Source organism: Drosophila willistoni, assembly GCF_018902025.1.
Source record: "Drosophila willistoni isolate 14030-0811.24 chromosome 2L unlocalized genomic scaffold, UCI_dwil_1.1 Seg168, whole genome shotgun sequence".
Classification (NCBI taxonomy): domain Eukaryota; kingdom Metazoa; phylum Arthropoda; class Insecta; order Diptera; family Drosophilidae; genus Drosophila; species Drosophila willistoni.
The window spans coordinates 11,520,475-11,547,195 of record NW_025814047.1 but is presented as its reverse complement, the minus strand read 5'-3'; the positions used below and the strand labels follow the sequence as shown (position 1 = coordinate 11,547,195).

Below are 26,721 nucleotides of genomic sequence, written 5' to 3'. Positions count from 1 at the left end.
ACCTTTTTTTTCAATATTATCCCCTTAAAAAAGTAGCATTTGGGAAAAATTACCTTTTTTATTACATTTTTTTCATCATGTCTAAAATATACCTATTATTGTGACCAGGCCGTTTTTGGGTTAACCGATTCGAATAGCCCACATTTTTTTAAAGCGTTTCTTTTATACTTGGGACTTACTTATTTTACTTCATGATAGTATTAAGAATATTTAAGAATCAGTTATATGAACTTGTCATATATTTTTTTTGTATGGACATTTGGAAAGCCCCGCTCACACCTATTTTTTTGTAGGTGTATAGTAAGCTAATTTGCATTCCATGTTCCTCCGATCTCTAAAATTTTCAACTTTTCTCTACTTATGTGAGAGGTAAAGAAAAGAAACAGTAAACAAGCTTGAGTCGCGTTGCCGGCCGTTTAGTCTAGTTTGATATATTCTAGTCGAGTTTGATATAGTTGTCGAAACAAGTTGTAGTTGGAACCCTACTGCAAGGATCCCTATAAGACATACACATATGTACATATGTAAGTATAAATGTATTTGTATGTGTGTATTGACATACCTAGGCATAGGCCTACAGTTATATAAAGTCTTTAAATTAATAAAACTACTGCAGAACTTTAAAAATTTTTATTTTTCGTGTAGCGCTTTGCAACAAGTCTGCCTGTGGCAGCCGTAAAATCAGCTGTTAAGAGATGGGATTCACTATTTAACATTCACCGTTTATTCCAACTGTTCCCGGAGATGTAGTTAGTGGGAATCGGGCCTAAATACAAAACAATTTCGATATTTAACCTTCAGAAAGGTTCCGATTTGGTATGACCAGTTTCATCGATAGTGTCATCGATAGAAATCCCAGCTCTAAAGGTAATGCCTGTGGACATATTTTAATATTCCTTGTATTTGGAAATGTTTATATTCATATGTATTATATTCATACATAATATCATTTCTTGATAAAAGTACACGACGTACATAGATACATATGTATGTATGGATGTGTGTATGTTCATACATACATAGGTAATATTTAAAATTACATAACGAATTCCTTTACCCAAACTGTCTACGCGTAAAAGGTGCCTCTGAAGAGACAGTGTGTGTTAATGATAAAGCACATATTGGCAATTTTAAATTCGAAGAGATGGATGTGGGCTGCAAGTTTCGTACACGGCCCATGTTTTAAAATAAAACCCAACCCCCTACTGTATGAGCATCTTTCATATTAAGACAAAATTTTTATACCATCCACCTTTAGGGTGAAATATACCTATTAAAGTCGGCAAAATGTATGTAACAGGCAGAAGGAAGCCTTATCGACTCCTTAAAGTATATATATTCTTGATCATCTCTTGCTATTTTCCCCATATACCGGTAGATCGGTAAGAAGTGCGTCCAAAAGAGGTCGGTTATGACCCGTCATAAAACGAGAGACACTAGAGATAAATTTTTGTGTGCGTCGACTCGCAAAAGTAACCTTTTTCTATGCCCTGCCTCTGCCGGTATAGAGCCAAAAGAGCCACTACGTGGCCATCCTAAATTATGGCATATAAATTTTTTCAATTCTCAATGCAGTTTACCGGAAGAACGCAAAAACCTGGTCGTATGTAGAGTTTTGTCCGCAACCGTATGTATGTACATATGTTCATACATCCACTGCGCTCGGTGAGTTGATTTCAATGTATTTTTTTTCCTTACTAAAACGCGTTGTTGTTGATACAGGACAGACAGCTGCAAAATTAATTTTTATCTTGATTTAATCATACGGTAAAATTCTTACTCAATTCCACTCACTGGGCGTAAGTCAGCGTTAAATGAAAATCAGCTCATGCTGATGAGCATATGAATTGTTTACATACATGTATACATGTATATGCACAGCCTTCGGTACACATTTCGGTTCCATAATCGTTCCATTCGTCTCAAACGATCAAACATTCATATGTACACGAACTCACTGTTGAGTTTATTCATGCTCAATGTGCAAACCGATCATTTGGGCGTACGTTCATTCGGCTCAACATTGATTTGAGTAAAGAATATAATTAAAAGTCAATAAATCAACGCATATGAGTTTGTTCATGTACGAAGTCAAAGAAATCAAAATACGTAATTTCACAACAGATTATATATTTTTACATATATTGAATGGCAATGACTATAACCTGTCACAATTTTTTCTCAAGTCTATTTTGCACTCATTCTTTTGTAAAATTTTCTTCGGCTGATGGCACGTCCTTATTATTTGTATTTTTTGCAATGGCCCTGATGAAAATTTAATACAATTAGTGTATTTCAATTATAGCAAGGGTAAGACAGCGCAAAATTGGCCGATATGTTTAATTTTAAACTTAGAACTGTGTATACAGCAATAGGCGGAAATTGCACAGTTCTAAGGGCACACCAAGAAAGCTTTCTTTACGAGATTGTTCCTATATTCTAAAAGTGAAGAAAAATAAAATGGATACAACCCTCCGAGAGTTGGCTAAGGATATTCAAATAGAGCTAAAAACCAGACGGCCGGGGCTAACTTCGACCGCGTCAAAGATTGTATACCCTTGCAACTTTTATGGTAACGTTCAAGCTAAAAAGGCTAATGTTTGCGAAAGAATGGCCAACAATCTTAGCATAGGAAAAAAACTAAGATATTTATCAAAGTCACTGTTTTCCACCGATCGTTCCTATGGGAGCTATATGATATAGTAACCGGATCTTGATCAAATTCGGCAGTCATTAACAGATACATATATTAAACTAACAAATGTTTAATTTGAAAGCAATCGCGTCAAAAGTAACGATGTTATTGACAAAAGTCACTGTTTTCGAAAGATCGTTCCTATGGGAGCTATATGATATAGTCACCCGATCTTGATCAAATTTGGCACAGCCGTTTATTTATTTATTTACGTCAACTAACACAGCAGTCGACGAAAAAGCTTAAGCTAAAGACAGATAGTAATTAATTGAAAAAGATAGCTTAGCTATATACACTACTAAACATCCTCGACCCGGTGGATGTGTTTTATTTGCATAAGGTGCCAGCTATGCCCCGAGTCACAGCCAATGTGGTCAGGGATGAGTTGCAGCCAATCCAAGTCCAGAATATTATTATTGGTTTCGCTGTAGATGATTAAAAAGTATAGCGCGAAGAGAAGTGACAGAAAGATGAGGAGAAATTAGGTGAGAAAGGTTGTTAAAAGATTGGCAAAGAACACGAAAAGGTTCATGAAGAGAGTAGTTAGTCAGACTTCTACTAAGGTGAATAGGAAAAAAGTTTCTGGTACGACGTGAGGGAACACAAAAATATAGCGTATCTAGTAAATTAGTAGAAATGACTTCGCCGTTGACTAGTTTATGGAGAAAGAAAATGCCAAACACGAGCCTACGGTTGTAAAGTGAAGTAAGATTAATAAGAAGAAGTCTGCTAGAATAAGAAGGTAGGCGAAGACTCGGGTCCCAATTAAGACCGAGTAACGCAAACTTAAGGAATTGCTGCTGTACCGATTCAATACGCTGGTGAACATCATATTGCGGATTCCACACTGGCGAGCAATATTCGAGAGTAGGGCGAACTAACGAAGTGTATAAAACCTTTGTTACATAGGGATCATCAAATTCTTTGGCCCAACGTTTAATGAAGCCAAGAAGGCTGCATGCTCTATTGACAATAGAAGAAATATGAACATTAAATGAAAGTTTTGGGTCAAACATAACGCCTAAGTCTTTGAACGATGGTACACAATCTAACAGAACAGACTTAACAGAGTAATGAGCTAGGAACGGAGACAAACGACTGAAAGTCATAGAAGAACACTTAGAGGCATTAAGGTGTAATTTATTAACGTGGCACCAATCACAGAACGCATCGAGATCTGATTGCAAGTACTGTTGGAAAGAAGGATCATTATAGGAATAACAAATCTTGACGTCATCCGCAAACATGAGAACGCGTGAATGAGCCAAGGCCAAAGGCAAATCATTTATAAACAGTGTAAATAACAGTGGGCCCAGATGACTGCCTTGGGGTACACCTGACGTAACTCGAACAGTTTTAGATATCGAGGAACGAAAAGACACCTCTTGGGTTCTGCCAATAAGATACGACTTTAACCAAGCCAATAGTTTTGCGGAAAAACCCATTATGTTAAGTTTCGCGAGAAGCATAGAATGATCCGTATCGAAAGCCTTACTAAAGTCAGTATAAATAACATCAGTTTGACACTTTTTACGGAAGCCATGGTGTACAAGGGTAGTCAAATTGTAAAGTGGTTTAATGCCATCTATTCTATTAATTTGTTTTAACAAATTTGAAGTTTTACCAAATACTAACTCATATGGACAATAGTAATTTGCCATAGAGGGTGTTGTGTTAAAGCAATATGCGAAGTATTGTAGCCATACATCCCAATCTGTTTTATCGACTGATATGTATAAACGTATAAACTCATTAAGTGTTCCGACGCTTCGCTCCACGGTACCTACAGTCTGGTGATGATGTGCGGTTGATGTTATGTTTTTAATTTGCAGATTTTTACATAAATCTTCAATTATGGAATTTGCATATTCTGTTCGCATGTCTTTAATGAATGTCTTCATTGGACCGTACTTCAGAATAAAATCTTCAAATATCGATTTTGCTATTTTTTTTCGCACTTTTGTCTCTAGATGGTATTGCTACAAGGTGTTTAGTTAAATCGCAGATTAACAATACTGCATATTCATTTCCTTGTTAATCAGTTAAGGTAGTGGACCGATCGTATCCACAATTACCCTGTCAAAAGCCATTTGTGGCGTTTCGGTAATGAATAATGGAGTTTTTGTGTGTTTAGTTGTTTTTGCTTTTTGACTTTTTTTTCCATGTTTTAGTTTACATAGAGTATCTGTAATTCGCAAGGTCAGTACTTTTCGTACCTGGCTGACATTACAATGACTTCGTATATGTTGGGCTGAGAAGCATTTAGAGTTTGCTTATGCAAATCTCTCCTGCGCAGGAGTTTAACTGTTTACTTTGAATTCTGGTAGTGACTTTTACAATTTTATTATTTAGTTGTATGTTTTGTAAGTCCTTGATTGTAATTGTCAATAGGGCATCAGCTACGTAGTTGTCCTTACTCTTTACTACGTAGTAAACTCTACTGTGAAATTGTATACCTGTAATTCAAGTCTCATTCGCGTCAGTTTGGAACTGGAGCTTACCATTGAAAATAGATAGGTAAGTGCTCTGTGGTCTACCATAAATATATGGTCTGAAATGTGTCATTACCCAATGAATAGCTTCTAATGTTCTGTTGTGCTTTTGTTGCTTTAATCTTCTGTGAATGCTCTTGATGCGTATGCCACTGGGAGTTGGAGTCAGTTTTTATTTTTAGTTAGGTTGTACCATATGCTTGCTTACTTGCATCTGTGATTATGCAAAATTCTTTGCTGAAATCTGGGTATTGTAAAAGAGTGGGATTCATTAGTGCCCATCTTAGATGCTCGAAGGCGTTTTGACAGTCAAGTGTCCATTCGAATTTTATATATTTTTTACATAATCTTGTTATGTGACGAGAATATTCGCCTAAATTCTTTATGAATCTTCTGTAATTGTTGCAAAATGCAACAAATATTCTAGCGCTATCCGCATCGTGTGGGACCGGATAATTTTGAATAGCGTCATATTTGGTGTCGTTGAGCAAGATTTCTTTGTCAGTGCATTTATGTCCTAGAAAAGTGACTACACGCATGAAAAATGAACATTTTGAGTTTTTGAGCATATGATTTTGGGAACAACCAATGACTACTAAGTATATATAAAGGAATGTTTGCGAAGGTTCAAGTGCAGTGAATGCTATAGTCATCGTTTTCTGAATTGAATTTGGCGCTATTGTTAAACCAAATGGTAATCGCGTGAAGCGATACGAACCATTGTTTGTTGAAAAAGACGTAACATCTCTTGATTCTTCTTTAAGTTCAATTTGCTGGAAACCTGACATTAATTCCAGGCTTGAAAAATATTTTGCTACCTAGTTGATCCAAGATGTCGTCAATTATAGGAAGTGGAAATTTATCGACAACAGTTTTTTTTATAATTCTGGCGATAGTCAATTACTAATCGCCTTTTTTTTTTTTTGGAATTTGGAAGCGACTTTTTTGTTACCAGCAAAAGTGGACTTGTTTTTGGATTTCGTCTTTTTGACTTTGAGGATGTCCAATGAGCTCAATTTATTACAGAAGCTTTACTAGTGTTGCCACATGTATCGGGTTGACAGATGCAGCACAGAATTGCGAAATCATTTATCTTTATCATCCGTATATCTTTAATGATTAACTTTACATAGATTCTTATTTAGAATATCAGCAATCATTTCGGTTGTTGGACAGTATTCTAGATTAATCAAATTCTCTTCAAATGAGTTTCTTATATGGTGGTACTTCACATCAATATGTTTGCTTCTAGCATAATAAACAGGGGTTTTTACAAGATTTTAAGCAATCGCCATATCAGGTTATACAATCAAGCTTAAAATACAATTTCATCTCAGTTTTCTTATATAAATAGCCTCTTTTGCAGCATCGGATGTATATATTCTGCATCGGTATTACTTAGAACCACAGATTTTTGCTTCCTTGATGTCCATGAGAGACTTAGCCGACTGACTGAATGTGTATCCAGTGTAGGATTTTCTATCAGTTGAGTCATCTCCCAATCTGCGTCTACATAGCCTGTGATTGCGACACCCCTCTTCTTGTATGTTATGGCCATATCTGCCGTCTGGTTCAGATATCTCAGCATGTGTTTCGCTGCTGCGAAATGCTATCCATGGGGATCCGTATTCCTCTGTGATAATTTGCAAACCGAGTGCAAAACGTCTGGTCGTGATTATAGCTTAATATACATCAAAGAGCATAGTATGGATTGATACTCCGTTACATCGATGCGTTTGCACGACTTGTTGTCGCACTTAACCTGGAAATTAGCTTCTAACGAGGTGGATACTGTGCGGCAAATCTCCGTGCCCAGTTCCTTCATCAGGCCCATGATATGCATTCTTTGGCTTAGACGTATAGCCCCTTTGTCACCATCACTTTTGATTTCGAGACCCAGGAAGTGTGTAAGCGGTCCTTTGTCGACAACCTAAAATTTAGAAGAGATAGCCTGTTTAGCTAACATATTACTCTTGTCTAAACACGCAAGCAGCAATTTATCAATATATACGGCGATTACGTCAATCGTCTTATTCGGTGTACATCTTGTGTACAGGTATGGCTGCGTCCAACGTTGTGTTTCAAACTCGGCCAGCTTGTGTTAGACCGTATATCGATTTTTTCGGCTTCAGCGCACCGCCAGATTTGTCATCGGTAAACTCCGGTTGCTATATATAGACCCCTTCTCCAAAATCTCCATTCGAGTACGCCGTCGATACATCAATTTGATGAACGTATAGTTCATATTCCGCTGCCATTGCAAGGATCATCCGTATTGTAGCATAGTGCACCACCGGTGAATAAGTTTCATTATAATCTATTCCATATTTCTGGCTGCACCCTTTTGCCACGAGCCTTGCTTTGTATCGTTCGATTTCTCCAGCTGCATTCTCTTGCAGGGTAATTATCCATTTGCATCCAATGGGTTTCACACCAGCTGGTGATTAAACTTGTTCCCATGTATTGTTTCGCATTAAGGCTTGAACATTATATTGTTTAGTTGGTCGTCCCGTTATATGTTTCAAAATCATGTATTTATTAAGTAAGTTGTAATGGATAAAACAAGCTTTTTAGCATTTTTTGGTAGCAAACGATTACGCTTTTCATTGTAAATTTTACCTTTCACTATTCACGCTACTTCCAGGAGAAGAAAGATAAACTTTAACGAATTTTGAGAGATTTGGTTTATATTTTTTATTGACTAACCACTGCTTGTAAGGCTCGGCCTTCCTATTTGTGCGAACTGTTTTCAAACAAAAAATATCAAAGAAGCTAACATCGGCTATGCCGAAGTTTATATAACCTTGCAGTCCTTGGTAATAATAATTTTACATGTTTGTTTTCTGCAACTCAATTCATCAATATACAAACAAAACAATTTTACTTTCTATTTTACAATTTGTTCTTCTTCTTCCCTCATTCCCAAAGCAAAGCAACGCACGCATACACATACAGTTTATGTAGCGTTGCGTCTGTGTGTGTATGCATGTACTCTGTTGATGACAAAAGACGTAGTAGACAGCAAGCAGCGCTGCCGGCAGAGCTGGGAGCAGAGCCGATTATTATATTGACTGTAACTTGTGTTATATTCATCCGATTACATTCAAATTTTGGGATCTGGGGTTTTATATCACATATGTAAATTTCATAGCATACAATTTTTATGAAAATGTTTCTTCTAGTTCTTCTAGAGCTATATGATATAGTGGTCCGATCCTGATGGTTTTCATACTTTATTTTTCCCGTAATAAAAAACCCCGAAAATAAGACGGCTGAGTAAAACGCAAACGCACAGACGTACGGACGGACGGGCAGACGGACAGACGGACATGGCTATATCAACTCAGCTTATCATGCTGATCAAGAATATATATACTTTATGGGGTCGGAAACGTCTCCTTCTGTGCGTTACAAACATCTGACCAATTTTATAATACCCTCTGCAAGGGTATAATAAAAAACCCCTTTGCTACAGTATTTTTCTCTACGTCCTCCTCAAATCAGTTCCAGAAACTGCGTGTATTCCAATAGTTCTATCATTTTCATTCTTCTTTTACCAATTGTAGAAGAGCTTGTAGAAGAATTTTTTGTTTTGCTCCTAATCCTAGGAAACTGGTTTTGAAGCGAGGATCCAGAAAACTAGCTACCAGATATTTTTTTCTCATCGAAGCTGCATCGTCTTTTAAGTTCGGCATGCTGCGATAATCTCATTGTTTTTTGCTTTCCCAAGACACTTTAATAAAGTTACTGCATGTGAGCTGGTTATTGTTTATCTCTCCAAATGGTTTGACGAATTTGATACATTGTTCCAATAGTTCCCATTGCGTATGCGTCAGACTTATTAAAGTTTAATGATCTGTTATATACAAGGATATAGCTCGCTTGGATTGTGGCTCCATTAAATAATACGTAGAATTTCAGCCTGTGCTTACATCTTGTACTAGTTGGTGGTTGGGCACGTTAAGTTCTTCTTGAATGAATTATGTTTCTACTCTGCTAAGCGTGATTGAAATGGGTAACAATTTGTCTCCCAGCAACTATCATCTGTAGTTGAGATTTTAGCGACTCCTCTATAGCTCTTTGCAGTGAATGAATAAAGCACCTGCCTGAATCATTTTCTGCCACTATCATGGACAAGTTATTGGATCTTTGATTGAGGACTATTTGATCTTACTGTAATATCAATGATTTCATAGGTAAAACGTCATGTTTCACAATGATATCCAATGATATGCGCAGTTAAGATCAGAAAGCTCCCGTCATTGTGCTGGTATGTCGATATATCAGATGTTACTGATAATGATGCTGTTGAATATATGAAGAACAGTTTTCTCAGTCATGTAAGTGCGATTAGGTACTTTATAATGCCATAAGCCTGGTTCGTTATCTTAAGCAATCATTTCGCCAATGAAGTAATGATATTTTATTGATTTGGGATCCTTTCAGGGTTAGCTGCCGTTCATTTGACCTGGACGTTCCAGAAACTGCTGCCACTTAGCGATGGAACATTAATTCTTTAATTAATTCTGCTTTTAGCGTATTGGTCAGCATGTTTGATTTTAAGATGGTTTTTTTAGTACTCGGCACTTCAGCCGACAGCGTTGTCAAATATACCGTATTTGGTCAATTTACTATTCGTGGCAACTTTAATTGATACGTGTCTATAAAGTCTTGAAACTCATGACTGGTATTTGGCAAAGAGCTTTCAATATGCGAATAAACAAGTACACACATAAGTATGTATGTATGTGAATATTTTTCCATGTTGATTATTGCTTTGTGTTCTGTAACATTCATTGCATCAGATTAACGGTTGCGCTCGTTTTCTTGATTTTAACACAAAATTGTTTCTGTTTTCATTTTGCGCAGTGTAATGCAACATACGCACACAAGCAAGTGCACACATATATTAACAATTATTTTGGGCTCCCTTTGTGCCGAACTTTGATCAGTGATATACCAAAAATAGGCAAATGAATTGGAGTATCCAAATCAGGAAAAGGACAAGGCTAGTTCGGCTCGGCTGTTGATGCTGATCAAGAATATATATACCTATATGTATGTACATGGTCCTATCTTAGTGTAAGGATCTTGCATATGGCCAAAATAAAATTAAATCTGTTCAAAGGCAATTTCTGTTTTTGCCCTTCGCGATCTAAATTGGGAACGCAAATCATACTTCAATATGCTTCTTTTAATCAATCTTCCTTATTTAATTAATCGTAGAGTAATGCTTGGTGCTATCTTTATACACAAACTTGTAATAGGTGAATGAGACTTTCCTGAGCTATTGAACCAGTTAAATCTATCTACCGTAGACATACAAGAAATTTTATTCCTCTATCTATAACTATGCATGAACCTTTTCGAGTCCTTTGCTCTGATTACAATCTTCTGTATCCCGAAATCAGTTCAGAAGCCTCTCTTTCTTTTCTAAAAACCTCTATTTTATCACACTTAGCTCGTAATTAGCTGTAGTTAATCATATTTTATTTTTTTGTCCGTTTATTTTGAATTTGTCTACGCGATCGTGACGTCCGATATACGGCTGCGCCTCACGGTCGGTCAGGCGCGAGATGGACAGCCTTCTACTCTGCCTCACGCAAAACAGGTCAGGCCCATGTCCTGATGTCGTATGGGCTTCTTGTACGTACTTCGCATTGTACGCGTCAACGTCCAGTCAAAAAAGCCTCCAGAGGTCGACAAGATTCCTTCTGCCTGTTACATACATATTGGCGACTTAAATATACCACTTTACCCTATAGGTGCATGGAGAGTTATGTAAATTCTGGGAACGGAAGAGGGCGTGGCATTAATTTTAAACAATTAATATCTGCGCGCTAACTAAAAGAGTGTACATATATATGTACATATAGTATATACTACACTTGATGTCTCTATCTGTTATTGTTTAAAAAAAAATAAGTCTTATGTAAATTCTGGGGGAAGCTTTTCCGACCCAATAAAGTATAAAAATTTTTGATCAGAATCAACAGCTGAGTTGGTCTATCCATGTCGAATACCGAACTCTATATATTTACATAGATGTAGACTCGTGTATACATACCAAACTTGGTGACTCTATCTTTTATAGTCTGCGAGACCTAGGTGTTCGTACAATCGGAGTGGAGATCCCAAAGATTTAATCCGATCGGACCAATAGACCGCATGTTACAGTCAATATAAGTCGGCTCTGTTCAAACGGCAGCGGTGCCCGGTCTACTACGTAATTGTTTGAATCAGCAGAGCACATGCTTACTCAGACATACAGACGCTACATAAACTATGTGTGTGTGCGTGCCGGAAAAAAATTGCGAGTATAACGAAATAATGTCCAGGTGAATATTTTAAATTTCAACGTAAGTATGCACTTTTAAATCTGTTTCATAGCATTCGTTATCTCGCTCACTTTTACCAACACACTAGCACTCTAGTTACTAACTCCTCTACACTCTAGTAGCTAGCTCACGTATATTTTCCATGTTTTTTTTCCGATTTTAATCAAATTTGGTAAGCTGTTAGAAATTTAAAAGACAAATTAGTGTGCTCAATTTTATATCGATAGGCAAAAATTTGCGAAATCCAATTTTTTGAAGTGAAAACTTCTTTAGAATCGTTGGGAGTGATTTCAGACTCGATGAAACGAAAAAGCGACACTAAACAGAGACACATATAGATCTTATAGTATTTAGCCTGCGAGAGAATGAGATGCAAATATATAAAAAGCATTATAAATAAAAAGCATTATGAAAAAACTTCGACCAAGCTGGGAGTCGAACCCCGGCCGCCCGATCGCCAAGCGAGCACACTAACAACAGAGAGCCACGTCGACACTTTGTAAATTGCCGTCGAGTTCTGTAGTTAGTGTGCTCGCTGCGAGAGAATGAGATGCAAATATATAAAAAGCATTATGAATAAAAAGCATTACGAAAAACTTCGACCAAGCTGGGAGTCGAACCCCGGCCGCCCGATCGCCAAGCGAGCACACTAACAACAGAGCCACGTCGACACTTTGTAAATTGCCGTCGAGTTCTGTAGTTAGTGTGCTCGCTGCGAGAGAATGAGATGCAAATATTTTTATTCATAATGCTTTTTATATGTTTATATATTTTTTTGTGATACATTTTTATTTACTTTTTATTTACTTTTTATACCCTTGCAGAGAGTATTGTAAAATTGGTCAGATGTTCGTAACGCACAGAAGGAGGCGTTTACGACCCCATAAAGTATATAAATTCTTGATCAGCATGAGAAGCTGAGTTGATATAGCCATGTCCGCAAAATGTTTTCTTCTAGACCTATATGATATAGTGGTCCGATCCTAAGGATTTTCATACTTTATCTTACCCGGGTAATAAAAAACCCCAAAAAAAGATTTCATCCCGATAGCTCTTAAGACGGCTGAGTAAAACGCATACGCACAGACGGACGGACAGATGGACATGGCTATATCAACTCAGCTTCTCAAGTCGTAAACGCCTCCTTCTGTGCGTTACGAACATCTGACCAATTTTACAATACCCTCTGCAAGGGTATAAAAAGTAAATAAAAATGTATCACAAAATATATAATGAATGAATGCACAGCAACTAGAATCACTGTCTGTTCAGCTCTCTAAAGTGGGAGAAATATGTGCATGCGAAACCAGATTGAGCAATGGAAAAACTGTTTTAATTGTGGCAATTTATATTTCACCCAATCAATCAATAAATAGCATCACGGAATTCATTCATGAAAATTTAATAAAGTATACACCAGAAGTATCGCGGATACTTAGAAAAGATTACGATAAAGTTCCAATGATTTTAAGTGGCGATTTTAACGTAAATTTTGCATTGGACACAGCGGTTCCTTTAATTGACTTTCTCAATACAACATTCACTTTAAAAATGTGTAACAATCGCACTGAATCAACAACACGATCAAAAACAACAATTGACGCGGTATTTCAAAGATATGTTGACAACATCGAAACCAAAGCATTTGTATCATATTTTAGCTATCATAAGCCACTCGTATCATTTGTTGAAATTGAAAACATTGAGGATGAATAATAATAAAATGAAGAAAATAAAACATGACCTTTATAGCAATATTATAATGAACCTATAATTATCCCGCTCCTAATGCTGCTTTCGTCTCATTCTCTCTCAGTTTGTTTTACGGAAGGTTTCACTTCTATCGTGTCTAACCGTTAGACGCCTTCTTTTTTTTTTTCTAAATTAACTTTAAATTTGTTCATTTTTGAGAAAATCAGTTTTATTTAATTTGCAGGGGCGGAATTCGGGGTGGCAAACTACTACTACACGAGTCTACATACGAAATTTGGTCTAGCTTTTACAGTCTCTGCCAGTTACATACATTTTTTCGACTTTAATATACCATTTCGCACAATGGGTGCATAAAAGGGAATTTGAAGGTTTTGTTTTGTGCTCTGATAAGTTAATTTATGGAAAAAAAAGTAAATTTATAGTTTATATATATAAACTTAGCTTCTTTGATTTTTTTACACGCTTGTGCTTTTTATTATTATTTTTTTTTTTAATCTGTAACATTTTAAGAATGTTCTATGAATTTGAAGTAAATTCGTGGAAAACTGTCAAAGCTATAGCATTTAACAATTATTAAGTACTGCCAATCTATATGAACCATTTGATTATTGTTCAATCGAACAGGCACTGAAATAACTCTGTGGAGGAAAAAGTGGTATTTTTGCATTTATAATTAGTTTTCTGTCTATAAAAAGACCTTTGCTTGCAACAGAGTATATATTTTTTTAACTCAGTACCTGTTCTTTTACCTGGTAGCATACTTCGGACAACTTGTCCTTCATTTTTCTTTTTTCCAACTTTATCTATCTTGGTTTTAATATGTTAGGGTTTAGCCTACCATGGTTAATGTCTATCAAAAGATTTATAATTCCTGTCTGAATTTTTTTACATTTATCATCCACGGAATTCAATTGCCTTACAATCATGAAGAACTAAATGGATTCTCTATATACGTAATAGCTTTCTTTTAGTAATTCTGTCATATTTTTAATTTGGTTTTTCATGTTGCGTTAATTATTATACTTACATAGTTGCCTTCAGAATGTTTGTCGTGGGTCGATGTTTGCTTTTCTTCTAGGTGTTTCAAAATTTGGCGATTTGTCAATAAACTTCTTATGTTTTCTTCCACCTGTACTCTGTCATCCGCATCCATGATCCCAAATAATATATGGTACAGTGAACCCATAAATTCAAACGGTGCTTGCTTGCTTCTAGGCTTATTTTTACTCATAAACAATCTATTATTTTCTTCGAATTCCGTAATTTGTTTTACCGTGTTCGTTAATAAGAAATGACACTGGTCTTCGAAATTATATAACTTTGGACAAGAATCCCTCATTATAGGGATCGACATGTCAACCTGTTCCCAAAAAGCTCCAAAGTGAGGTCCTGCCGGGGGGCTAAAATGCCAGCTTATCATTTTTTGCTGTAGGACAGGAGCAATTTGGACGTTATCTTGATCAGCTTTTTTAACTCTTCTACGAGCCTTCTAGCCGCTTCCACTAAAATCGTCATACTATCGGAATATATATTAGCGCATTTAACCTGCTGCTAGGAAGTTGTCAAGTAACTAACAACTTATAAATGAATTGCCTTAGTTGATAATACTGCTATATAACCTTTGTAAGTTTTTTGACCTCGGTTTTTCGAGCACCTTATATGATATGGGCCGGCAAAATATACCCTTGTGTTCTGAAAAAGAGACGATACCGTTACTCTGTTTTTGGGTAGGTTACCCTTAATTTTTTCCGTAGTTACTTGACGATATCTGGCACATGTAACACATTCCCTCAGGTATTTCTTAAGGGCGTTTCTTAAACCGAAAATCCAAAATTTGCTTTGAATCTTGCCCTAAGCGTAATATTCAATCGTTCTCCAAAAATGTACTTAAGCTTAGAGTTTTGCTTTTCATGTCAATTTGCTTGTTCTGCGTAGGACATGATATCCCTCTGCTATGTTGGTATGGCTGTTGGTGTTTAATAATACAATTTTTAGCATTCTTGAGCTCATTGACGGTTAAATATGATGGATACACCTAGCTCAATAAATCTTAATACATACCTATATCGTAATTCTGAACAGCTTATTCATACAGGAATACTTTTCACTTAGCTCCTGCATACTACTATTTACTGTATTAGACAAGGCGGTATTTACTATAACCTCGAAATAATCTGTTTTTTCTCTAGGCCATTTTTGTTTTCACTCACCAAGCCATTTTGGCCCATTCCACCATATTTCACAACTTTTTAATTTAATTGAATAAATTCCCCTTGAAGCTACGTTAGGGTTATCCTCAGATTTTTTGATTTAATTTTATTTTCTTTTACATACTTTTAAGATATCTTCTATTGTCTGGACGTTGACGCGTACAATGCGAAGTACGTTCAAGTGGCCCATACGACACCAGGACATAGCCTGTTTCGCGAGAGCCCAAGCAGAGCGCTGTCCACCTCCCGCCCGACCGACCGTGGGGCGCAGCCGCATATCGGACGGCACGATCACGTGAACAAATAAAAATAAAACGGACAAACAATTAAAAATATGATTAACTACAGCTAATTACGAGCTAAATGTGCTAAAATAGGAGTTTTCACAAGGGAAAGAGAGGCTTCTGATCTAATTACGGGATACAGAAGATTGTAATCAGAACATAGGACTCAAAAAGGTTCATGCAAAGAATAGTTAGAACTACAGTGTTTTAAGGATAGAGGAATAAAATTTCTAATAGGTCTACGGGGTACAGATAGGTTTAACTGGTTCAATAGCTCAGGAGAGTCTATTTCACCTATTAAAAGTTTATGAATAAAGATAGCACCAAGCATTACTCTACGATTAATTAAAGAAGGAAGATCGATTAAAAGAAGCCTACTGGAGTATGATGGCAAATTGACATTGCGATCCCAATTTAGACCGCGAAGTGCAAAAAGCAGAAATTGTTTTTGAACAGATTCAATTTTACTTTGGTGCGTCTCATATTGAGGTGACCATATGCAAGATCCGTACTCTAAGATAGGACGGATTAAAGATGTATACAGAATTTTGGTTGTGTACGGATCGTCAAACTCTTTTGACCATCGTTTCACAAACCCAAGAACATTCATAGCTTTACTAACTGTAGCAGAAATATGAGGATTAAAAGTTAATTTATGGTCCATAAGAACACCTAAGTCATTAATAATATCTAACCGCTCTAAGGCAGTGCCGTTAAGATAATAAGTTGCTAAGTATGGAGTGCATCTATAAAAAGACATAACTTTACATTTAGAGCCGTTAAGGTTTAATAGGTTTGTTTCACACCAACTCTGAAGATCATTAAGATCCGATTGAAGTAGGCAAGAAGACGATTTGTCTTTAAAACTAAGGTAAAGCTTGACATCATCCGCGTACATAAGCACCCGAGAATGTGACACTACCAATGGAAGACAATTTAGAAATACCCCTATAATTGGAGGCTTCGGACTTCTTCCCCTTTTTATGAAGAGGAATAATTTATGATTCCTTGCAGATAGGCGGGAAGGCGGAAGATGTGACGGACAGTGTAAACAACTTAAGTATTGGCTTAGGGCCTCCGCGTAAAACCTTAATGCGCAGCCTGGTATTCCATCAGGGCCAGTTGCATATATTGGTTTGACGGAACTGAGCACGCTAAGAACCGAACTTTCATCAAACACAGGGTCTAAAATGCAATTAGACGATTGCAAGTGATGAGGATAAGGAGGATTTGCTTGATAAATCGAAGAGGAATAAGTTGTTTTGAAAAAATCAGCAAACATGTCAGCAAACATGTGGGCTTTATTGTTTTCGAAAGACAAGTAAGACGGGTGCACCGATGTCTTACGTTTAACATTTACAAATTTATAAAATTGCTTAGGATCGCGAGAAAACCTAAGTTTACATCGCTGAAGATAATCCTTATAGCAATGTGAATTCAGCACCATAAAATTTGATCGAGCAACTACATATAGGGAAAAATCCGATGCTTTACCGGATTTTTTAAATCTTTTTTAAAAACGTTCTATCAGACCATCCTAGAGTCACACGCGGGACACAAACATCAAAGAACGTCTCAAGGGTTTTATAGAAGACAGAAATGACAGAGTCCATATCCGTGCAAGTATACAGATATGTCCAATCATTAGTTAACAAGAGTTTTTTAAGTTTAGTAAAGTTTGTCTTGCGAAAACATCGGGTTGGAGGCATCGAAATATTATGTCGAGACAGCACACCAAAAGGAAGGTCAATGGTTACATCCAGAGTTGGATGAAAGTTGTCTTCGGGGATAACTAAGGGATCAGTCCTGGAAACATCGCAGTTGGAAGAATCCAACACAAATACCAGATCTAGTGATCTGTTACGACTATTCCGGACAGGATTTATTTGAGTTAGGGACAACGCAAGCAGACCATCTATGAAACAATGTGACAAGGAGGGTAACAGTAATAAAGAGTCAAATGAAAGGGTCCAGGCAATCTCCCAGAACAACGAGCAAGTCTTTGTCGGAGAGATATGAGGAAATAAGTTGAATAGCTTCCAAATGGTGAGTGTATACTGCCAAGTCGGACTGTGGTGGAATATACGAACAAGTAATATAGACAGAAAAAGAATTAAAAGAAATTTTAACACAAACAAATTCAATCTCCTGATTTTAGGACTGGACAATTTCAGACGAGAACGCCGAGTCAACAGCGATCAAAACGCCACCACCATTACGGATAGTCCGATCATGTCTATATGTTAAATATTTTTAGGGGAAAATTGAAGCATCGGCAATATCAGGCTTCAGCCAAGTCTCAGTAAAGGCAAGAATATGAAAGTCAAAAGCTAGACTATCTACATAGAGTTTAGACAGTTTAGACTTTAGTCCCCGTACGTTCTGATAGGCCAGAGTTAGGGACGAAATTAGTTTTTTGACTCGCCAACAGGTGCAGACGAGCCGAAAGGAACGTTATTTACAGAGGCAGGTAGCAAGCTAATCGGAGGCCGATTCTTCTTTTTAATTGTATACTCTTTTACAACAAGGTGTTCCGGCCAAAAATCTTTATGAAAGAAAAGATCTGGGGAGACACCTATTTTAAAGGACGAAATGTCCCGAGTATATGAAAAACGGAACTTTTCCACAGCAATGTTTGGTGCTTGAACTTTGCCCAGTATGTAGGCTATGACTTCTTCAGAAGTAGTATTGGGATCAAGCCTCGAAATAAAAATTTGCTTTTTGGGTGGAACTACAACAAGGGAACTAGGAATACTAGGCACAGCAGTAGCGGCTACAGCAGACGCAGCAGCAGCTGAAGCAGCCAGCACTTTACTAGCTTCTCTTGTAACTACTTTATTGGCAATATTCCTGGAAACGGATGTTTGCCCGGACGGTTCCGAAACTACAACCGATATCGTGTTAGTAGGTGGGATACTCTCTCCAGGGGAAATGGGAAGAGACTCCACACCTGCCAAAGCCGGACTCCTAAACGATATCAGCAGCTGTACATTTGGTGACATAGGGTCAATGTTGAAAGCCGGAACTGGTAGAGACGAATGTGCCGACGGACTGAGGGACGCGCCCTGAAACCTGGCCCTCTTTCGCGTCGGAGATTCAATCAAAAGTTTAGAACTTCTGAATTGGACCTCCATCGCCAAAAGCTCCTCTTGGAGCTTATGAACGCCAGCTGAAAGGGTTTTAAATGCATCCCCAGTCCGTTTCATAAAACTTCGCATCTCGAGCTCCAAGCCACGACACGAAACACAGCCCCATTTAAGGCCGCCACCCTGTTCAATACTATCCCGCACCTTGACTGTGTAACCAGCACATTTAAAGTGCATTACATAGTCACACAGCCAACAGTAAAGAAAATCTTCACTGGTCTTGCTGGGATTATTGCAATTATATTTGCAACAGACAGACATTATTAAATAATTGATTTATACAAAAACAAATTATAAATCAATATGTAAATAAAAAGGGAAAAATGTATATATATGTTAAGAGAGACGTATACAAAGCAAGGCAAAAGCTAACTGCAATATGCAAATTAGAAAGAGAAAAGAAAAAGAGAGAATATTTGTACTTATCTGTATTAAAACACACAACAACAAAAACTTGTCACCAGCGCGAAGTTAACGGCCGCGAGCGCGATCAAAAGAGAAAACAAAAGAATAGAGAGCACCAACACCACACAAACAAAAACAAACTATGACAGGGCCCGGCACAAAGAGAGCGCTAAAAAACTTTAGTTGTATGTGTGCACTTGCTTGTGTGCGTATGTTGCTTTACACTGCGCAAAATTAAACTTCATCGAATTCTGCCTCAAATCAAGAAAACGAGTGCAACAAATAATCTTATGCAAGAAAAAGATAGAGAAAACAAAGCAGCGATCAATTTTTTCATGTGTGTTCTCTCAACAAAGCGACATAGATCTGCTTGCGTCGAAATGCTGAGGGAAACTAAAACCCACCCTCTCGCTCATGATAATTTTGTGTGAGGACTTTGGCAGCCGTTCGGTTACACGCATACGAGGTGCCGAACAAGTTCGTCCCCCGGGGGATATGAGTGCCGGGCTCTGAGCTATGAACTGTAAATTAAGAGCGCGGGTGGGATCAAAAAATAGAACGAAATCAAAAACTAAGCAGCGCAACAACAAAATTATATTTGCGTTTGTTAAAGTTTTGATTATAAATTTATATAAATGTTTGTAATTTACAAACAAATTTGTAATTTACAACGCAAACTTCGCGATGAGTATAGCAATTTATTAAGAATTAGTAAGACAATGAATTTAAATTGAATATTATAAATTAGCTTCAAGAAAAAATGAAAGACAAAAATTAAGCGAGAGCGCAAAAAAACACGACCGACTTCGATGAGTGACAATAATAACTTCTATGCTAGGCCTTACGAATTTTTTCTTACTAGCACCGTTTTTTGTCGAGCACAGTTGCTTTACAGTCGCTTTATGCTTTAGAGTCGCTCCAAGCATATATATCAGCTGAAACAGCAATAGATTGCTGGACTCTTTGTAGCAATTTCGAAACCAAGGGTGCTGCACATAATTCCAATTACGGAATAGTCTTCCTTTTTTTTTATAGGATTAAATTTGCTCTTACTGGTAACTGCCGCACCTATTTGCATATACCATCGCTGCATGTGCCTTTTCTGAGTGGATCATAAATCTTGGCTAGTGAGGATAGCACCACCCTTTTATTCACTTTTTTGTTCTCGTCACAGTGTACCTTAAACTTAAATTCGTCTTTAAATGGTTCCCACTGTAACTCCAAAGTTTTAATTGCTTCGTTCTGATCTATTTTTAACACCTCATTATCGCCTGTATCAATAACCTTTAACAATTTCGGATCTATTCGAATGCAATTTTCTCAAATTCATGCCTGCCTTTTCCAGCTCTTCAGAAACCTGCTCGACTTTGTACTTTGATACTTGCAAGGTCATTAAATCATCCATGTAAAATTCAATCACTCAAAAATTTAATCACTTTACCTGACATCTGTTTGCTATCTCCGTTAGTACCCTTGTAGCTAAGTAAGGTGCTGATGCAGTACCCTACGTAACCATTACCATATCATCCCTACCAGGCTAATTGAAGGTGTCTTCATTTCAACATTTATTTTATACTTGAAGGTTTTAGTTTTCGTTGAAGATATGCCACTTATTTCCGTTTGTTGCTTGATCTTCGGTAATTTTAACATTTGAACAGCTTCTTCAGATAAGATAGTGCTCTGAGAACCACTTTCAATCAAAGCTCTTAATGTTTCATATTCTCCATTTATTTTCTTAACTTGAATTAGGGCTGTAGGCAACAGTGTTGGTTGTGCCGTTACACAAGTATTTACCCTCTTCTCTTGTGCCCCAAAATGGAGAGGGGTATGGTGTACCTTGTTGCACAATGAGTAGCCCATTTCATTAGTGTACTTCATATTGCTTGAATGCTTAAAGCATCTGGTCACATTCTCCACACTTCTTTAGGTATTAGCGCTTTAAACTTGTAGCAGTAAAGTGTGTTATGCCAGGGAACTTTGCAAATCGGACAATTATCTCTAAACACCGCAACCGACGTTTTTTGTAATGGTTTTTTCTCTTCCTTTCTCATCGAGCAATATCTTTGCTCCAAGTATTCCATGACATCAGACAACAGTTGTATCTGCCTGGTTTTTTTAAACTGACTCTCGAATAATTGCAGAACCTCTCTGTCAAATGTCCTTAGCAGCAGTTGAGCGAATAGTACGTCAACTTCATCGGACAAATTTGCTTTAATTTTAATTAAGTGTATTGACTCATTAATCAATGTCAATCACTCCCTTTACACTAGAATCAAATTAACCTTAAGAGTAAGACTTAGATCCTCTCTTTTTTGAATCAATTTCGCAAATAATTCTACAAACAGGTCCCATTTTCTCGGATCTCCGGAAAATGTGGGTACCTGAATTTTCAGCAACACCGGTAGTTCGCCTTTCATAGTAACATTCTCAATTTTACTTTCCTAATTGTATATTTTCATTTCTAACACTGACAAAAAATTCTAAATCGTCCATAGTATTCTTAAATCTTTCTCCCATAAATAATTTATTTTATTAATATATATTATCCATGTCCCATTGCCTGTATAAGTTATGATGTTGAATATTTCCACTGGTTCCTGTTAGGGGTTGCCGTTGGTGGGATCCAGCTTATGGATTGATTTATGTTGATTAGGATGAGATTCGATTAGGTATCTGAATCACCGTCCTTGTGGATCTGCAATATATTAGATATGATAAATTGTGATTCGGCTAAGTGCCGGAGTTATGCTTCTTTATTGTTAAAGGGTTATACAAAAACTGAATATATTGAAGGAAATAAAAGAGAACTAAACCTAAGTACATAAATTGGAATATGAATCTAAAGCTAAATACATAAGAAGTAAATATGTAAGGCGTATGGTCATGCTATGAGCTCTTGGTCAGACGCTGTGTCAGCGTATTTATGCTTATGTGGAATTCGTCACATCGACGTTGCAGCTGCACAGATTCTTCTAAGACTTAGTGCAGGGGCAGTTCGCTAGATTGTTTGTTAACTTATATTCGAACTCTACTACCTCTAAATATTGCAGGAGTTTTCGGACTATCCATAATTATCTCCTGATTATTATTAAAGTTCTCATTACTGGAGGTCGCATGTCCGCGCGACTCTCGGTTGCTGTCTTCACCCCTCTATCATAGTTGCATCTGCCTTCCGAATCACCAGCCACGCCTACTTGGCTCTTCTTTGGCTATTAATTTGGCTGCTTTATTTAAACCTTCCTCATATTTTCCATCTGTGAAATAGTCGTGGTCGGTTACTTCACTCTTTAGCATTTGGTTATGGTAACTAACCATTGCTTCGGTATCCCACTTGCTTCTCTAAGAATCGTGCTAGTTAGCTTACTAGTTTCTTATCTAACTTCCTTAACTTTTTATGCAACTCGTGCTGATCGCTAACAATTTTTCAGTCTTATTAGGGAACATTTTTTATGGTGTATGCATATGATATAAGCAATAGATTGATTTTTCTTTACATGTATTTAAATTTATTTAGAAATATATATTATCTGATGATTATATTGTTAACACAGTCCGCTGCTGCTTGTCCGCTAATTGTTACAGCTCGTTAGCTCGCTGATAGGTTGTCGTCCCTTTAAACTCGCCTCGCCTCCGCTTGGCTTTGCTTATTCCGATTGCGGGCACATGCCACCGTCCTTCTTTCGTCTCTGCAACTATCTTGTTGCCTTGCTGCTTCTTTGCAACTGTCTCTTTGCTCTGCTGGTGTTTCTTGTTGCTGACGTGCAACTACATATAGTGTATATATAATTATATATCTGGTCTTTCCAGATAGGAAAAAAAAATATATTGTTTTTGTTGAGTTGAAAGACGGGACTTTATTCAATGAATGAATACTCAAAACTAAAGTACAAAGATGTCTTAGAGTAATATTTATAGGCTAAACTTGTGAGCTCCACTAAAGGGCTCGTGATCGATATTGGTGTGATTTGATTGGCCCGAATTTTAATGCTTAATTAGCGTTCTCACGCTTTTGACTTTTAGGGGGACAATTGTTATTGCAAGTGTCCAATTGTTTATTATAAAAAATGGATGTTTACTTTAAAGTTTGATTTTAGGGGGCGAAAAGTTTATAAGGTTTTGTGTATTGAAGTTAGATATATGACTCCCCCATCCTAAAAAAAATAGGCGGATACATAGGGATATAGCGAGGGGTTTTTCTCAGCTGTAAATATTGGAGTATCAATTTCGTTTATAATTTGGGACTCAATTTTTTCAACAATTGGGGTTTCGATTATTTCTGTGGGACCACGATTGTTATTTGATTATTAATTCTTGTGGCATTGCCTTAAACTTATAGATTAAGTATGTAATCAAACTTATTATAGTAAGCTTAAAAGTGGTTAATGTAATAGTTTGAAATGCAGTATAATATTTCGTATATTCTTTAATTATCTCTTTTGTTTGGATAAAGGAAATAGGTTCTAGCCTGGTGATATTGTTTGTTATATAAAATCATCAGAAGCTTCTGCTCTCTGACGTGACGGTCGTGTTTTTGCATAGCTCCTGAGTTTTTATTAATATTTATTGTTTTCTCTCAGTTTTTAATTGTGCTTAGTTTGTTTACGCTTTCACTGGTGTTCTTTGCTTGACACCCTTGTGTTTTATTTCCATAATTCGCCAAATTAAATAGTTTAAACAGTTTTTCTGTTTCGTGATTAGTTGTTGGTGCATTTAATTTTTTTTTCTTTTTATTTTTTCTCTCTCGTCATTGCTTCTGCAGTTGCTCCCCTCATCGCCCCCATCATACCATCAGTGCTAGTGGCTTTGTTGTTCTATCTGCTTTGTGCTTGTGCTCAGCTTCTCTCCCGCGTAATCACTTTTGTAAGGCCGCCTCTCAAAGCTCGGCTTATAACTGTTCTTGCACTCTCTCTTGTGCTGTGCACTCTAGCTGTTCTCTTTGTTTTATTTGTAATTATTGATTTCTTATCGATAATTATTATTGTGCTGTGTATTTAAATTTTACTATTTATTCTTATATATATAAATTTATTTTTTTTTTTTTTTTTGCCTTGTGTTTCTTTTGGCTTTATAATGGCTTGTTGTCTACCTACTTGCAAGCATTCTGATCGTTTTGATGATCAGTATAGAGCAATATCTTGTTGGCTTTGCGATAATCTTATTCACTTAAAATGTGCTGGCCTCAATGGCCGCGACTACGACCAATTTTCTGGTTTGTCTGTGTCTAAGCCTGAGCTTGGCTTAATGCGCTGGACTTGCCCATCTTGTGCCAGCCAGCAGCTTGATTTTAGCCGTATGTATAGGGATATTCGTTTAAAGTTTCTTTCTTTAAACAAACTGGCCAAACAGCTGTCTAACGAGTGTGACTCTAGCGTACATTTATTGTCGCAATTCAAGTTTGTTCCACTTTGTGAGAAGTCGCCCAAGAAATGTACCCTTGAGTTGCCTCGCAAGCAGTCGCCAGCACTCTCTATTACATCGTCTCCCATTTTACTTTCGCCTACACCATCTTCTTGTCCCTCTTTATGCTCTTCTTTTGAGATTGAAGTACCCATTACAAGCCCTGGTGTACCTCATTCTATCCCTCACGGGAACTCTGATCAATCACAGGATCATGCTAGCTCTCAATCACTTGCGGATCCCAATGCTCCTCCGCCTCCACTAACTGTTCGCAAACAATTATTTATCTCTAGGCTTGCTCCTGATACTTCTGAGTCGTCTGTGGCAGCTTACATTCGTAATATATGCCCTGCTAAAGTTTTAATTCAAAAGTTTAAGTTTTCTAGGACTCGCGAAATCTCCTCTTTTAAAATTACAGTACCAAATGAGTACTTCTCAGCTATGGTTGACCCTAATTTTTGGCCAGAGGGCCTAGTTGTACACGAGTTTGCGCCCAATAAGCGCTCCCGACCGTTGCCTGTCCACCTTCCTAATTTATCTTCTGCTTCAAAAAACTAATAACGTCTAGTCTTTGCATTCATTATCAAAATGTAAGAGGACTTCTTACCAAGCTCTCGAACCTGTTCTGTGATAGCCAAACCTTTTCGGCTGACATATTAGCTTTCTCTGAAACTTGGCTTAACTCCTCTGTTTTGGATAATGAAATTCTTTCTAATAACTTTATTTCTTATAGGCTTGATCGTGTTGGTCGTCGTGGCGGTGGAGTACTTATTGCTGTCAACTCGAATCTGTGTTCAAGTGTTGTGCCGATTGATCTGCCCTTAGGTGTTGACTTTATTTGCGTCGAAATTACATGTTCCAACTTTAGCTTATATATTTCTTGTTCATATATTCCTCCAGCTTCTGATATAACGACCTATATGCATCATGCTGATGCTTTGTAAACTATTTTTAATCGTCTTAAAGATCGCGATTTCCTTATAGTTTTAGGTGATTTCGACTTGCCTAATATTTCTTGGCTTGTTGATAATAATCTTTCTTTCTTAATTCCTTCATCTCAACATGTTTTTCTTGATAGCCTACTTGAATGTCCGCTATATCAGTTGAATTCTTTCCTTAACTCTTCTAAAAGAATCCTTGATCTTGTTTTTGTCTCTGTTCCCACTGTTAGTGCTGTATCCCGAACACAGCCCCTAGTGAAACCTGAAGATCCCTATCACCCTACCATTAAAGTTACTATTTCTTACAATTCCGTTACTAATTCATTTAATAACATCGCAAATTCTCGTCGTAGATGTTTTCGTAAAACAAATTTCAATCTTCTTAATAGCCTTATTTTCTCTTTTGATTGGTCATTTCTATTTGAGTGCTGCGATATAGATCGTGCAGTGAAGTTTTTCTACGCTGCTCTTAATTCTCTAATTGATAAATGCGTTCCTTATGTGAATGTCTCTACCGTCTCCAGCTCGCCAGTCTGGTTCACACGTAGGCTCTCTAAACTCCGTAACATTAAATCGAGATATTCGCTAATAATGATTCAGATATTGCAGATCTGCTTGCTAAATTCTTTCAGTCGACTTATTCTACTACTGTTTCGGAACCCACACCCTATCCCTTTTCAATCCCACATTTAAATTGTATGTTTTTTCCTAGTATTACTGAAGACTGTATTATCTCTAGCTTGTCATCTATGACGTCTTCCTTCGTTCCCGGTTCTGATAATATACCTAGTTGCATCCTTAAAATGTGTTCGAATTCCCTATCTAAGCCTTTATCTCGGTTATTCTTTATATCGAGTGAGACTTGTACCTTTCCCGATATTTGGAAGGAGTCTTTTATTATTCCGCTTTTTAAAAAGGGTAGCAAATCGGATGTTTCTAACTACCGTGGCATTGCCAAACTTTCGGCAATACCAAAGCTGTTTGAGAAAATTATTACATCTTCCCTTCAACACCTATCCAGATCCACTATTTCTCCTTGTCAGCATGGATTCATGAAAGGTCGTTCGTCGCTTACTAACCTTTTAGAATTGACTACCCTT

General features: G+C 37.1%; 1 protein-coding gene across 1 annotated transcript in view; it reads left to right on the top strand.

The window, feature by feature from the left end:
- The first annotated feature begins 843 nt into the window (after window positions 1-843).
- LOC26528938 (mitochondrial chaperone BCS1) overlaps window positions 844-26,721 on the top strand; it is a 41,796-nt gene continuing 15,918 nt past the window's right edge. Inside the window, exon 1 of the mRNA XM_015176497.3 lies at window positions 844-867. The gene's annotated coding sequence lies outside the window, so the exon portion shown is untranslated. The remainder of the gene's footprint in view (window positions 868-26,721) is intronic.